The following is a 14,328-nucleotide window of genomic DNA, read 5'->3' on the forward strand; positions in this document are numbered from 1 at the left end:
CTGCCACTCAGGAAGGAGATGGCCCCTGACTTGAATCCATGCTATGATGGGTAATGTGGCATCTCCATCAAAACACTCAAACAAACAATGAGGGCTCTTTTGGAAACTACATCTGATTAAATGCTTAAGGGTCCTAAGATCTGGAGGCATTTAGAGAGGGAGTTGCAGGAAGACTGGAGCAGACAAAAAAAGCTTTGGGGTAAGATAAGTTTCAAGAAGTTTTGGATAGATTTAGAAGTGTGAGACTGGCATTCCAATGTGGAAGCAATCTGAACAAAAGCTGAGTTCCTAAAGTGGGGAAATGGACTAGACGTTATCACTAAGTTTCCTTCAAGTGGTACAAAAATCTCATTCTTTGGTCTTGAGTAAACTGCAGAATATTCCAGCAACTTCTGCCTTGTCCTGGGTGGCTCTTTACCAAATACAGGGTACAGAAACGGACAATGGTGGAGTTCTGTTTAACACCACTAAGCTTTTCATTCTGAGTTGGCAGCCTCAGTATGTAATTTTCTCAGAAAGAAAATCTCCTGGCTTGGGATTTTGCCAGAAATTACTTTCCCCCAATTATATTCTAGTTTGATGCAATTATTACTTGAAAATTGTCTCAAATTGAAACCCTCTAATAGCCAATTTCAGAATGAAGAAGATGGGAGAAATTCAACACATCACAGACAGTCCATTCATCAAGGATGTGATCCAAGAACAGAAGAAAAGCAGAAAACTGTGTGTCCTGCCTCAGACACAGAGCCTCAGCAAATTTCATAACAGGGTGGTCTCAACCAGCAGACCCTTTTGTTGGTTTAGTACAGATCAAATCAAACCTTCAGAGAAAGCACAGTTTGATCCTACCTTAGGAAACTAGGTTTCATGTGTCCATCGGATGCTTTTTCCTCTCTTCATCATACAGGCATATTCCAGAGAGGCTGGCCAGAGGGTGTGATGCCGTTGGCCATATCCTAGCTCCCGAAATAGTGGCTGATCATCAGCTCTGTAAAAGGAGCATGGAGAGCAGTGACTCTACTGATTGGTGCTAAAATGTATGGAGGCTCATGGCACGTGATAGACGCTCATTATATGCTGGAATGAATGAATGAATCAGTGAACAAACACTGCTGGGCCAGAATATCCCTTCCTCCAGGCCAGTGTAGGCTAGTCTTTCTCCAAACACTCTTTAGATGCAGTGTGGCACATTTGTGATAATGTACTGCATTCCTCTGGGACTTTATCCTGATTTCACCTATGAAAAAATACTATAGGTGATGCAGGCAAGTTCCTTGGAAAGTTTATCCTTTCTGCTCTTTGCTTTTAGGCTTTATTAGGTGGGACCAGAGTAGCCTTTAGTCTACAGCTAATTTTGCCCCACAACTGAGGTGACTGCTTTCTGAATACTCTTCCTGATATCCCAGGTATTATGAGGTTTTTCCATATGGTTCGTGCGAACACAGACTCTTCCTGGCCCTGTGTGAGCTGTGTGGGTTATTTCAACTGCTTCTTTGGGGTGGTTCTTTTCTTGGCCTCAGAGAGTATTCTCACACACATGTGCTGGGTTGGGGGGGTGGTTTTCCTCCGTAGAATTCTTTCTAATAGCCAATCTAATGGCCATCTAATGGATACAGCTCTCCTCTTTAACACTGCCCCCTTAGACTTCCTGAACTCCCAACCCCATCTCTACAACCCAGGATAACCGCTGACCTTCATCTGGATTCTCCCTGCCAGGGATCTGGTCTGGAATCTCTTTCTAGGTAATAAAACTGGGGTATTTTTAGGACTTAAGCCATTTGTTTCTCCTCTCGCAGGAATCACTGTCCCAAGCTACCTGTTGTTCAATGTCTGAAACCATTTGTCTTGATGTTTTAGTCTTTTGATGTGGGAGTATAAATCTGAACTCTGTTACTCCATCTTGGCTGAAAGCAGAAGTCAGTGCATAAAAATTTATGTAGAAAAGCATTCATCAAAGCATTATTGAACAACAAGGTCTTACTGTATAGCGCAGGGAACTATATTTAACATCTTGTAATAACATACAATGAAAAGAATATGAAAAAGAATACATGTATGTATATGGATGACTGAAACATTATGTACACCAGAAAGTGATGCAACATTGTAAACTGACTACACTTCAATTAAAAATAAATAAATAAAAATTAAAAAGCATTATTATTTATGAAGAGTAATTAGAAATACGCAAAAAGCAGAAATAAAAACAAAACAGAGGATGACAAGGTTGTTGCCAGACATGACTTGGGCCAAACAGCTAGTGTAACGGAGTCATGATTTGAATCCAGTGCTCCCTGCTTCACCTGTGCCTTTCCAGCTCTAACCAGCTGCCTCTCATCACATGATTGTTGGTCTGCCATCTCGGGATTGAAGGCCTAACCTTGTTTTCTTGCATCCTACCAACTAGAGAGAAGAAAGATGTAGAGGGTGGAGGTGGGCATTGTGGGCGGTGCCTGGGGGTGCTGTTCAAGACTGACGCATTAAAAATGAGGTGGTTCACCTTCAGCCAAGCCCCCTCCCAGAGACCCAGAGACCACACTTCTCAACGTTTCTGAGCAGGGAGAAAACAAGCTAACACAGACTCTGCAGAACGTCCACCCAGGCAGGGCTTCCCGTACACTGACACCCTGTGGTTATTATTGCTTTGGGTACATGAGATCACTCAGAATGGAATGTGTCACTATAGGTTTAAACCGAAGTTATAAATCAAACATTTCTCCTTTAATATAAGGAAGTTTCAGATTATTTTCAAGAACACCTGGTGCAAAGTGAGGTAATCTTATATGGTAAGGAGGATGAATAATTTAAACTGCATTCCCATAAATTTCTTTAACCTGGAAGGAAGCCTTAAGGCTATCTGCCTACACGGCATGTCTGACTTTTCCTTGAATAACATGCAAAGCGTTTTAAACAGACCAGCAAATTCATAGGTTCTAAAACCTCCTGCGGATTCTGCCTTGCTTTCTACATCCGGACAAGTGTCGAAAATTATCGAGGACTGCTTTCTTAATTTGACTAAATGTTCTTCTTTTTTCATCCAGAGAGATCTTGTTGACAATTATTTCTTCATTCTGCATCCAAAACTTCCAGTTTGCAGAAGTAGGAAAATCAATATGAATGGCTTAGGGCTGACAAATGAGGCTCCAATTACCAATACTTCTTTGCAATATGGCAAAGATGTTTGTCTGTCAACTCTACTGTTTTCTTATTTTAATGGTGTTTGGCATAGATGGACCTAGTTGTTGTTCATGACTATATCTGTAAGTCCTGTTTTCCTCTGCTTTTCCTTCCAAGTGTTCTGCTGAATTTAAAATGAAATTATTTTGAGATGAGAATCAACAACTTTTTACATAAGATTCTCGGCTTGCCAAATAAGGACATTCTCATTTTAGATTTTGTATTCTCTCTTTGGTTCAAATAATGGAGGTAGAGTTGGGAAAGCATCCCTCAAGAGATAGTGAGGACCAAATTACAGTCTCTTAATAAGCCATTAACATTCTAATGTTAGACTTCGTTATATCCACAGATGTGTTAAATGAGTGATTTTCCAACTTTCATGTACACACAAGTCATCTGAGGACGCTGTTAAAATGAAGATTTTTCTTTCAGTAGGTCTGGGAGGGGCCCAAGCATCAATAGTTCTAAAAAGCTCTCAGCTAATGTAGATGCTTCTGGTTCATAAGAAGCAAGGGGTAAAGAATGTATGTAGCAGTTCAGGTCCTGGCAGAAACAGATGGAATACTCAGATTGGAAATATGAGGACAGATTAATGAAGGACTTATTTATAAATGTGTGGGCATCCCAAGAGATGGTGCAGTGCCCAGTGCTGGTAACACCTGAAAGGTGACACTAATACTAGATCTCAAGGATCAAGGACAGAGAGCAACTTGAAGAGGGATGGATGGACTGACAGTAGCCTTGGCCTTTGACAGAGGGACCCAGCCAGCCCACAGTGACCCTGCTGGGGCAGGGGGATGGGAATATATAACCCACTGCACTCTCTTCCTGCCCTCCAGCTTGCCTGCAAGTGCCTCCCAATAACCAAATCCAACCAAAAGCAGTAGGGCAAGGGAGCCTGGATGATGCCTTGTACAGTATTCAGCTTCCCCGGGCCCCGAGCAAGGTGAGGAAGAGGAGAGTAGAACTGGGAGGGCAGCGGGAAGATATCCAACCGCATTTTTACTTGAATTCATAGGCACTTTAAACTTGCCTACTGTATTTCATCTTGCAGCCAATAGTGTTAGTTATAGAAAACATTATTTTTTTATGTACCAGTAAGGGAAAACAATGCTGCTAATCAAACCATTGATATGCTGTTGATTATAAAATGAATCCTGATTCAAGAGATTAAGATTTGAAAAAATATGTATCTTAGAATTGGTAAAACACAGCATCGTGTTTTTCTTAACCAAGGGAAGGTCAGTGTGAAACTTTATAATCTTGTGAGCAATTGAATACAAAATGAATTTTCATAGGACCAACATTTTCTCTCTCCCTTCAAAATAATTTAAAATTTAATTCATGGATCAATGAGTCATGATGATTCACCAAAGGGAGAAGTATAAGAATGACAGGCCCTGTTTAGCCCCACACGTTACTGACTAGTTGGGTTGCAGGCAGGTCCCTAGTAGTCTGTTTTCTTGTAGCTTGGAGACCAAGAAAAGGAAGAGAATGGTCGGACTATAATATGATAAAAATACACAAAGCCAGCCTCTGTTGCAATTATTTGGGTTAATGTAAGAGTGAAAAAAAAGCAATGTATGTATGTAGTGGAAGACGTTGGACTACTTTGAGTAAGATTTTATTTTGGAGTTGATTTGATTAATTATTTAGCAGACTTTTCAATAGTCTTCATTAGGCTGGTGGTACCACATATCAGCAGATTTTCTTGAATTACTAACGTAATTGGGTCAGTTTTAAAGCATGAGGGAAGTTTCCTGCTATAAATATGTTGCATTCAGTTATTTTTCTTGCTTTAATATAAAATATTGTATCCTTTGTGTGTAGGATTTAAGTAGTTTACAAAAGCCATATGTCCTGAGCCCTCATTCTTAAACCGAGTTGAAATCTGTACAATGACAACAAAATACCATAATACATAGACATGAGAAAATGTTTTAAAATATTAATGGAAATATCTGGCTAAAATTTAATAACCCCATTGAAAAAGTGGTGTCCCATGTGATTGATATTACTTGTATGTTTTACTTGTGTGTTGGGGCTGCCCAAGACAACACCTTGGGTTTGGGGATCCCCGAGGAGGACTCAGCATGCAGTCACACTCATGGCTACGATTTATTACAGCAAAGGAATACAAAGCCAAACCAGCAAAGGGAAAAGTACACAAGGCAAAGTTGGAGGAAATCAGGTACAAGATTCCAAAAGTCCTCTCACAGTGGAGTCGCACACTTAATTCCTCTAGACACGAGTTGTAACAACACACATGACACTTTATCAGCCAGGGAAGCTCATTAGAGCCTCAGGGCCCCAGGTTTTCATTGAGACTGGTCACACAGACACCCTCTGCTTAGCATGTACCAAATTGTGAGGCACCCCCACACCCCAGAAAGAAAACAGATATTCAGTATAAAGCATCTTGTTTGCACAAACAGTTTAGACACAATGAGACCCTCTTATCAGTTAGAGTCATGGGAACGTTCCTGAAATCCAGGTCACCAGACGCCTAGCCAAGGGCCAATCTTGCAAACAGGCCGTTCTAAGGGTAACAATCTCAGACCTGCTATGTTAATTATCTTCTGCTCAACCTGCTTCACTAGTCTGGGGAAGATTTGCAGATATATATATATATATTTCTTAAATTATTTTTATTTATATTAATTTTTCAATCCTCTATCCACCCAGATAAGCAGAAAATTTACCCCTTAGGGCCATTTTTGCCCCAGCTATCTAAGTATGCTATGGGTTTACTCACTCTAGAAAGCATACGTTCAATTTCAACTTCTTATGGAGAAAGAAAAAAGTAGGGAATCTAGTCCACTGGTGAGAACCTAGATTTTGTTCTGTGTTTCCCATGGCTCCCACCTGGTGTTGTTCTACAAAACAGAAGAGCTGGCACAGTATGGTACTGTCTCTGTTTAAAGTATAAAGGAGGCTTCAAGGATTATTGAGGGAGAAAACATTCTTTCTCCTGAGTGTTAATCTCAAGTGTATTCATCCCATGTCACCAGAAGCCTAGGCTCCAGGGTTCTCAGATTTTTATCTAGGCTTTCAACAGTGAGGCCATGGTTTTTCCACTGCCATCTCCTTTCCATTCCTGTACTCTGTCTTCCCTCGTGGTGAGTTCCTCTTTGGTAGCTCTTGGTAATTTTGATTTTACTTTTTCTTAAAAAATTTTTTTTCAGACTGACCTGATATCATTTCAAGTTATTAGAGGTAATAACATCATTACTCTTCAAAAGGGAAGAGGTCAAGTCTCCATTCCTTTCCTTGCAGGAAATTCCTTGGCCTGCTTATAAATTTACCTCCCTCTCCGAAGCCACCCAGAGACCTCTGAGTTCAATCTACCAGAGAGTATTGGGTAAGATGGCCTTTATGAAGCCAGAGATGCTCTGTCACAGCATTCCTCAAGAGCAATAAATATATTCTTGTCTATTTTCCTAACTAAGAGGGCTGTTCTAAAGGTCCTCTGAGGAGAAAGATCCGCTCCAAGGTAAGCAGTCTCCATGCATACAGGCTGTAGAAAAAGCACCAACCCCTTGCACATGGCAGCTTCTCAGATGTTACTAAACTACCAAAATGTGTTGAACAAAGCCCGTGCGGGTCACAGATGAGCAGTCAGGCCAGCCCTCAGCAAAGTGGTGATGCAGGAAGGCTTCTCCTCCAGCACCTCCTCCTGACTCCACCCACCCCAGGGCGCCACCACTGTCCTTCAAACATTCTCAAAAAAGATGATAAGACCTTAAAAAAGACTTGAATTAAAGTACAATTTCTCCTGTAAGGCCTTACATTTAAAGTCACATCTCTGTGAAATTCAACAACCCACCTGCTAATGCAATTATCAGCATCCCAAAGAGGTTGGGTGTAAACAAGATTTCCTTACAAAATTCCAGAAATGAGACTATGGTTCCAAGGAAGTCTGGTCTTGCCTATCTTTATGGATTTATATCTGTTGAGTAAATTCAGTTCTAGAGAGACCACAATATCTCCAGGAAGAACCTTCTATAAGAATTTTACTTCTTTCTAAGCTAAAAGAGCCAGGAAGAGGGGTGGTAGTGGGAGGGAAAGAAAAAGAACAAAACCAAAAGCAAAATCAGAAACCATCCCTGATAAAGGAAAACGATCAGGGTGGAAGGAATTGTAAATAAATACTAATTGTGAAATAGAATATTAAGACTGAAAACTCGAGTATGTGGTAGTAAAATGAAGTATTATTGACCTTCACTGTTAATGGTGACATGGGTATTTTCAAAATTTACTAATGGATGAATGATTTCAAACACTTGTAGAATGCTTGCTAAGTGTTGGGCACTGTGTTAGATACTGGGAATAGAGCAGTGAACTTGGACAAGGTTCCCACCTTCATGAACTTTGAATCTAGTGAGACGCAGACCTGTACAAGTATCTGCACTTACGATGAGAGATGTCCAAGACAAATGCAGTTGGACACACAGTGGGTAGTAGGGGTACTTCATCTAATCTGGAACATCAGGGAAAACTTGTTTGAGAAAGGAAACATTAAGCTGAGAACTGGAGGGTGAGTAGGAGAGGAAGAAGTGGAAGTAAACTTCATGATAAGAGGTAACCATGCAACTTGTCAGCACAACACAAAGTCTTTATAACATGTTCAGGAGTGAGTGCTTATTGGCGGAGACTTATGAAATAGTCAGAAGAGATGGAATTTGGGCATATGTAGGAGAGGCCTGGAGGAAAAAAAAATCCTATTAACATTGCATCATTATCAAGGCATTATGTATCACAGCTAATTTCTGTGAAACCAAATAGTACAAATCATAGAATTAAGGTATCTAGAAAGTACAGTTGAGTTTTGTCAGGCTATTTTGGAGGCATAAAAAACTATATAGTTTCGATCTCTGATTGTTTTATCGAGGATTGGTGTTTGGTCTGGCCCTGGAAGAAGCCTGGAAGGTACCTTTGGAAAGCTTTTGGGGCCTGACCTTTAACACAAGCACTGAACAATTTATCGTCATTTCATCCTGCTGTGACCTACTTTTTACCTTGATTTTTGTTTGTTTGTTTGAGGGAGGAGTTCTGGGATTTCATTACAATTAAAAGGCCTTATGGGATACATATACTTTCATCAGCCTGGTAAGTGAACAGCAAAATCAGTACCAAAAAAGCAACCTGTGAACAGATTTCAACTCAGAAAAGGGTAATGATTTCATTGCTTAAGGGAGAAGAAAATAAAGGCAAGAGTTCTTTTCCAGGTGGATGAATAATTAGTTCTGTGATTTATAATCACTATTGGCAACGACGGGCAGAGGACAATTATCACGTACTTTGCTCTATCTCCAGATAGAACTTCATTCACATATTACACGAAATATTATTGTCAACCATTCCTTTCAAAAACCTACTACTGAAGCTGCACAATCTCCCTTGGGAAACCGATGCCATGTTACTGTCATCCTTTGATCAGCAATGTCTCCTGTCCTCTGGGGTCCACCCTAAGTTTGTGACTGCTACATATACCTTTATTTTCTTGTTCTGTGAGCAGCAGAAGCATCTGCATAATGATGTGCTTTAAAGCTTTCATTTCTCTTTGGCTTTCTTTTCATTAAGTTGCACGTATCCTAAGTCAATGTTTGAAAAGGAGAGCTGCATCCAAAAGTAGTGGCAGAGAAGCTAAGAGAATGAGCTAGGAGCACCTCTCGAAGTATCATGTAAGAGCTACTCCTCATGTAAGTAATGATAAGAGCCTCTCTAAAGGAGCTTGACTTGAATTTAACTGTATCTACCTCTTCATCCTGGCTGTTACTAAGAGACAGTCACAAGTGGGACAAGGATTCTCCAGAAATCACTTGCAAACAGACATAACCTGGCATGTTTATTCAAAGGATATAATAGGTCAGAATGTTTCTTCCCACTTTAGGGACAAAGAGAGAATAGCTGGTCAGTTTCTTTGGGAGGCTGGTCAGAAGCCTTTTGGTAGAACCTAATGCTGAGTTCCTTATATTTGGAACATAAGGCCAGTTTCTTCTTTGAACAAATTGGGTTTGTTTTGAATCCAGCTGGTACTGATCGATCAAATAGAGAGATACACAGGATGTGTATGATGCCATGGAAATCTCTCTCAGTATTTATCTTGATCCTCTATCTTTAAAATCTGGATACCCAGCACCTGGGAAAAAAAAAAGCTTTGGGCATCACAGACTTATTTCCAACAAAAGTTCTAGATGTCCCCTACTCGTTTTATTCCTGCTTCCTATTTGATGTCTACATTTCCTTGGCTTGAACATTAATAATATAGTTTACAATCAATGAACATTTATGAAATAGTATTGCTGAATGAATGACCTGGAGTTTCATTAGGCATATCTAGCCCTTTGCTCACTTCTTAGACCTAATGACTAAGTTGCCTCTTCTGCTTTGACCCTTGAGTCTTTTCCCCAACTTTCATACTTACATCATGGTGTCATCTGCTTTAAACAGCTCAAAAAGCCTAAAACCCTGGACCCAATCTTGACATTAGTCTAGCTGGTTGTCATCCACATTGAGACTGCCCCAGCCATCTTAAGAGGGAAATTAGATACCCTGTTCATCCTGTAAGAAGTTTTATCTGTATCCTCAGTAGAAGAAATCACGTGTAGGGCTATTTCATAGGGTTCACAGAGTTATAGTAACTTAGAGATTGGTTTAATATAGCCAACAATCTCAAAGTAGCATCTATTAGCATCCACTACATTGTCTCTCAACATCAAACTAGAGTATTTATGAAGATACAGAAAAAAGAGGAAAACTCATATCAATACTGAAAACTAAGTTTGTTAGATAACCCATTGCCAATATCTGGCAGTGAATCCTTGCTGACTTATAAATATGGGCGGGTTGAATTCTACTGAAAACAAAAATCAGAATTCATCTCAAGGTGTGATGAATTATGGGGCAACCTGAGTACTCTGTTTATCATCCTTGCTCCCAACCTTCAGATTATACCTGTCAGAGATACAGGATCTGGACAAGAGGAAGATGAAAGGTAACAGTGATGGCACAGTTAATTCTCGTGATTGCAGTTTCTAAGTAAAAGGTGGGAGGTAGGGTGGACAGTGGAAAATATTTGTTCTAAGACAAGAATTGTAGTTTCTCACGTACTGTGTTGGTTCACAGACACCAAGCATCAGTTGCAGATAAAAGAGAAGATACTACATTGGTAAAGAAGCTTTGAACTAGCTGAAAGCCCACAGGAAGTTGGAAACTGGACTAAGGCTCAGTGCATGTCATTGTACGTTTCAGATGTAGATTTGAGAAGAGGAGGAATTGCCACAGAAGAGGCAGTGAGCAAGGCCAATGTCACCTCAGCCAAATACTGTGTTTTCTGAAAATAAAACGAATTTGAAAGGAATTTCTTAAAGATTAGCAAAGAGAAACATTAAAAAGGAAGAGTAATAAAATAAAATCCAGCCTGAGCCAAAAAAATAAATAGTGTATAATTTTAAAAGAGACTTAGAGGAAAGTTCTATTTCCAAAATAATGTTCTCTTGTAAAATCCAGAAGAAACTATCAGGAAACTATTTGAAATGAACCATACAGGAGGAACACATTGCCTCTATGAAACAAATTGAAAGCCATGAGGAGGTAAAATGTTAGGATAAAAAGGCAGCATAACAAGTTTCAAAGAGAGATGTATAAAATATAGAAAGAACAATTACAGTAGCAGACTTAAAATCCACAGAATAAAAGGAAGAAACAAAACTGATGAGAGAGAGGATGAGGAAGACAGAGAATGAAGAGACAACATGTAAATAGTCGGTGTCCCTAAAGGAGAGTAAATAAGTAACAAGCAATAATCAAATATATATATATATATATATTTGATATGCCTCAGAGAAAAAAATGATTTATAGATTAAGGTGGCTCACCCAGGTAAAGTCCACAAAAAGACTCACTTTTGGTCACACCCTGGCACTACTGTTGATACAAGGTTTGATACTCTATAGCAACAATTTTCAAACTTCTTGGTCTCAGAATGCCTTCATATTCTTAAAAAAGTACTCAGGACCCCAAGAGACTTTGTTTATATAGATTATACCTATCAATGTTTACTATAGTAGAAATTAAAATAGAGAAATTTTTTAATTTATGTATTTTTTTAAATTTATGTATTTATTTTTTTAAATCCCATTACATGTTAACATAAATAGCACATTTTTATGTTAACATAAATAGCATGTTTTTATGAAAAAGCCCTATATTTTCCAAAACAAAAAAAATTATGGGAAGAGTGACATTGCTTTATATTTTTGCAAATCTCTTCAATATATGACTTAGTAAAAGACAGAAGAGTCATATCTTCTTCTGCACTCAGTTTTAATACGTTATCTTGGTTGAAGTGTGTGAAAAATATCTAGTATCACTCAGATATGTAGTTGTAAAAGACAGTATTTCAATAGCCATTTCAGACAATTGTAGATATTTAAAAAATACTGCACCAAAACTTGAAATGTGGCAGTTTTTAAAGGTTAATCGTAATATGGAAACTGAAATCATACTAAATAACTTTTTAGACTCAGTTATAGCAAAATCCATTAGTCTATCTTACACTTTGAATGGACCTTTTCCTGTATATTATAACACCATTCAGCAGTCTTTTGGAAAATATATTGTTTCCCTGAGTTACACAGATCTTCCAAATGTGGACACATTTCCTTTTACAGTTTTTAAGATCACATTTGTTAATATCACCACTGATACCATCAGAAAAGTCTAAGTATTGGAAAACTAACAGGATCACAGTGGTGGTTAAAAGTTTTCCAAAGCTCTAGTTTTTAACTTGGAAGCTTGAATGTTATCACTGACAACGAATACTGCCAGTTCCTTTCCTCCAAGTGATGGTTCATTCAGTCCATCTGAAAGAAAATGTCTGACAAATACCCAAATTTGATTTAGCATAGTTTGCCTGCTAGTTGTTTTTTTCAAGTAGAAAGGAGTGTTTCATGAAAAAGTGGCTAGTTCAGTTTGCTACTGAAACAATTGCCCACGTGATTTTCCTCAAGGTTGTCATACTCAGGTGGGCTGCAGAAGTGCCTTATGTGTCACCCCCCTTATTAGCAAATAGTATATACAATGACTAACAGCACAGTTTGGTACCACTGCCTTGACTCTTGCTAAAGCATCATTGTTTTTGCACAATTACTGCAAATGTCAACACCATAAAAGAAAAGAATATCTTAGTACTATTATGAAAATTGTTTTGACTTCATGGACATCCTGAAGGGTCTCAGGGACCCCCATGGGTCTACAAACCACACTTTTAGAACCACTGCTCTGTAAACATCCTGACAGACAAAATAAGTTTTCTACAAAGCCATAAAATAATCAGGTTGCCTCTGTAATACTATGTAAGACTATAATGGAACAACAGAAATTTTGAAAGACACAGTTTGTAACCCAAGATTTCTCACATATTTTTGGTTAATGTATTACTTTCCCTATTAAAAGAAAAATATTTCATGGAAAACAAAATTCATTTATATGCTACTTTAAAGAGACATATCTAAAAATATGACTCAAAAATAAAAAGGATCATAAGTATATTTTAAAAAGCTGAAAATATAAAGGAAGCAAGAATCAAAATATTATCAAAGTAAAATTCACATCAGAAATCATAAAACAGAACAAAGGCAGCTATTTTTCTTGGCCATGGTTTCATTCTCCAAAGAAAGAACGGCTGCCCTGAACTTGTACGAACCAAATATACTATGTATTAAAGTCAACAAACGCAAAGGCAAATACAAGTAGAAGTTGAAAGAAAGATACAAGAAATGGGAGATGAACATATCTCTCTCTTTTTTTTTAATCTTTCTTAGATCAAGTAGGAAAAAAGAAAGGCAGGCTATCGTGCAACCAAATAACACACGATGACTTCCTATCAGCTTTGCCTCCTGCAGAGCGAGACAGACTTTAAGCTGCAGGGAGAGGAAATACTATCTTTCTGAGACTTGAGCAGTGGGGCCTATGCTTCAAGGGCACTAGATTTATGTAAATGGTTTCCTGAGTGGTGAGTCTAATATTGAGGCTGAGATTTCACATGTGGCCTGATATATGAGCCCCTAAGATCAAGTGTATCTTGTAAACCAGATAATTTCAATTTCTTGGGTTCTCTGTATTTATGTCTCTGCTATTAATATCCATTCTTATGTAAACATTCCATTCCTCTTTCAGTTGTACTATAGGGAAGCTGAGGAGGATCGAGAATCTTCCTTGGTATTGCTAGCATTTAGAACAATGTCTGGCATATAGCAGGTGTTCAATGAATGTTTATTGAATAAATCAATGTCCACGTTTGAAGCCAGAATGAACCAGGGTCTCTAACTTCCAATCCTTAGATTAGCATGATGGGGAGGAGGAGAAGCAGTGAAAATCAGCACAAAATCCAGACAAGAGCCAGATTATGTGGCCCAGCTACCATTTCCCGTGTGGCAAATTTAATCTTCACAGCCACCCTTGGAGGATCTGAGCTGTATTCTAGTCAGAAAGGTGGCCATTCCCTGCAACATCATTCTAGGGAAGAGCATGGAGGCTGGAGGAGGCGCTGTTAAGTCAAGTACTCAGATAGTCCCCTGCAAGTATGACTCAAGACTCATGCATTTTAACCACAACCCTTTCAAGTGTCTTCCCAGCTGCTCCAGGATGCTCTGGGATCATTGGCACACGTAAAAAAGATTAACATAATGCTTTTCTCAAATAGGTTACGGCTATCCAGGCTTTAGGACCTGTGTGGCACAAGGAAGCTGAGAGGCAACCCCGAAAACGAAAGGGCAATAGAGGATTGAAGGCTAAAAGCGGGAAGTAGATGCTTGTTGCTGAGACAAGATGAGACTGTGACAGTGGAAACAGTGCCTGCAAGGGGAGGTTCCTCAGCCACAGAGGAACCCTTAGCAAGCAACTTGGGCACAGCCACTTCTCCCAACAGGGAAACTGTCCACAGGCTTGTGGGTAAGCAAGTGACGGCTGCAAAGGCCACTTTAACAAGATCTGGATTTCATCCTTTCCTCTTCAAGCGTGGAAGTCAGAAACAGGCAAACGCAAAGCAGCAGTTGGGATTGGAGGCTGGGGGTCGAGGTGAATTGCATGGTGAATCTCAAACTCTGAGCCCTGGGAGATGGAAGCGGGAGGCTCTAAAGAAGATGC

General features: G+C 39.2%; 1 long non-coding RNA gene across 1 annotated transcript in view; it reads right to left on the minus strand.

Annotated features, from left to right (window-relative positions):
• Positions 1 to 14,328, minus strand: part of LOC135322337 (uncharacterized) — a 169,617-nt gene that overhangs the window by 30,675 nt on the left and 124,614 nt on the right. Inside the window, exon 2 of the long non-coding RNA XR_010382863.1 lies at positions 850 to 988. This is a non-coding gene — a long non-coding RNA (uncharacterized LOC135322337). The remainder of the gene's footprint in view (positions 1 to 849; positions 989 to 14,328) is intronic.

The sequence above is a fragment of the Camelus dromedarius genome, chromosome 10 (genome assembly GCF_036321535.1).
Source record: "Camelus dromedarius isolate mCamDro1 chromosome 10, mCamDro1.pat, whole genome shotgun sequence".
Classification (NCBI taxonomy): Eukaryota; Metazoa; Chordata; class Mammalia; order Artiodactyla; family Camelidae; genus Camelus; species Camelus dromedarius.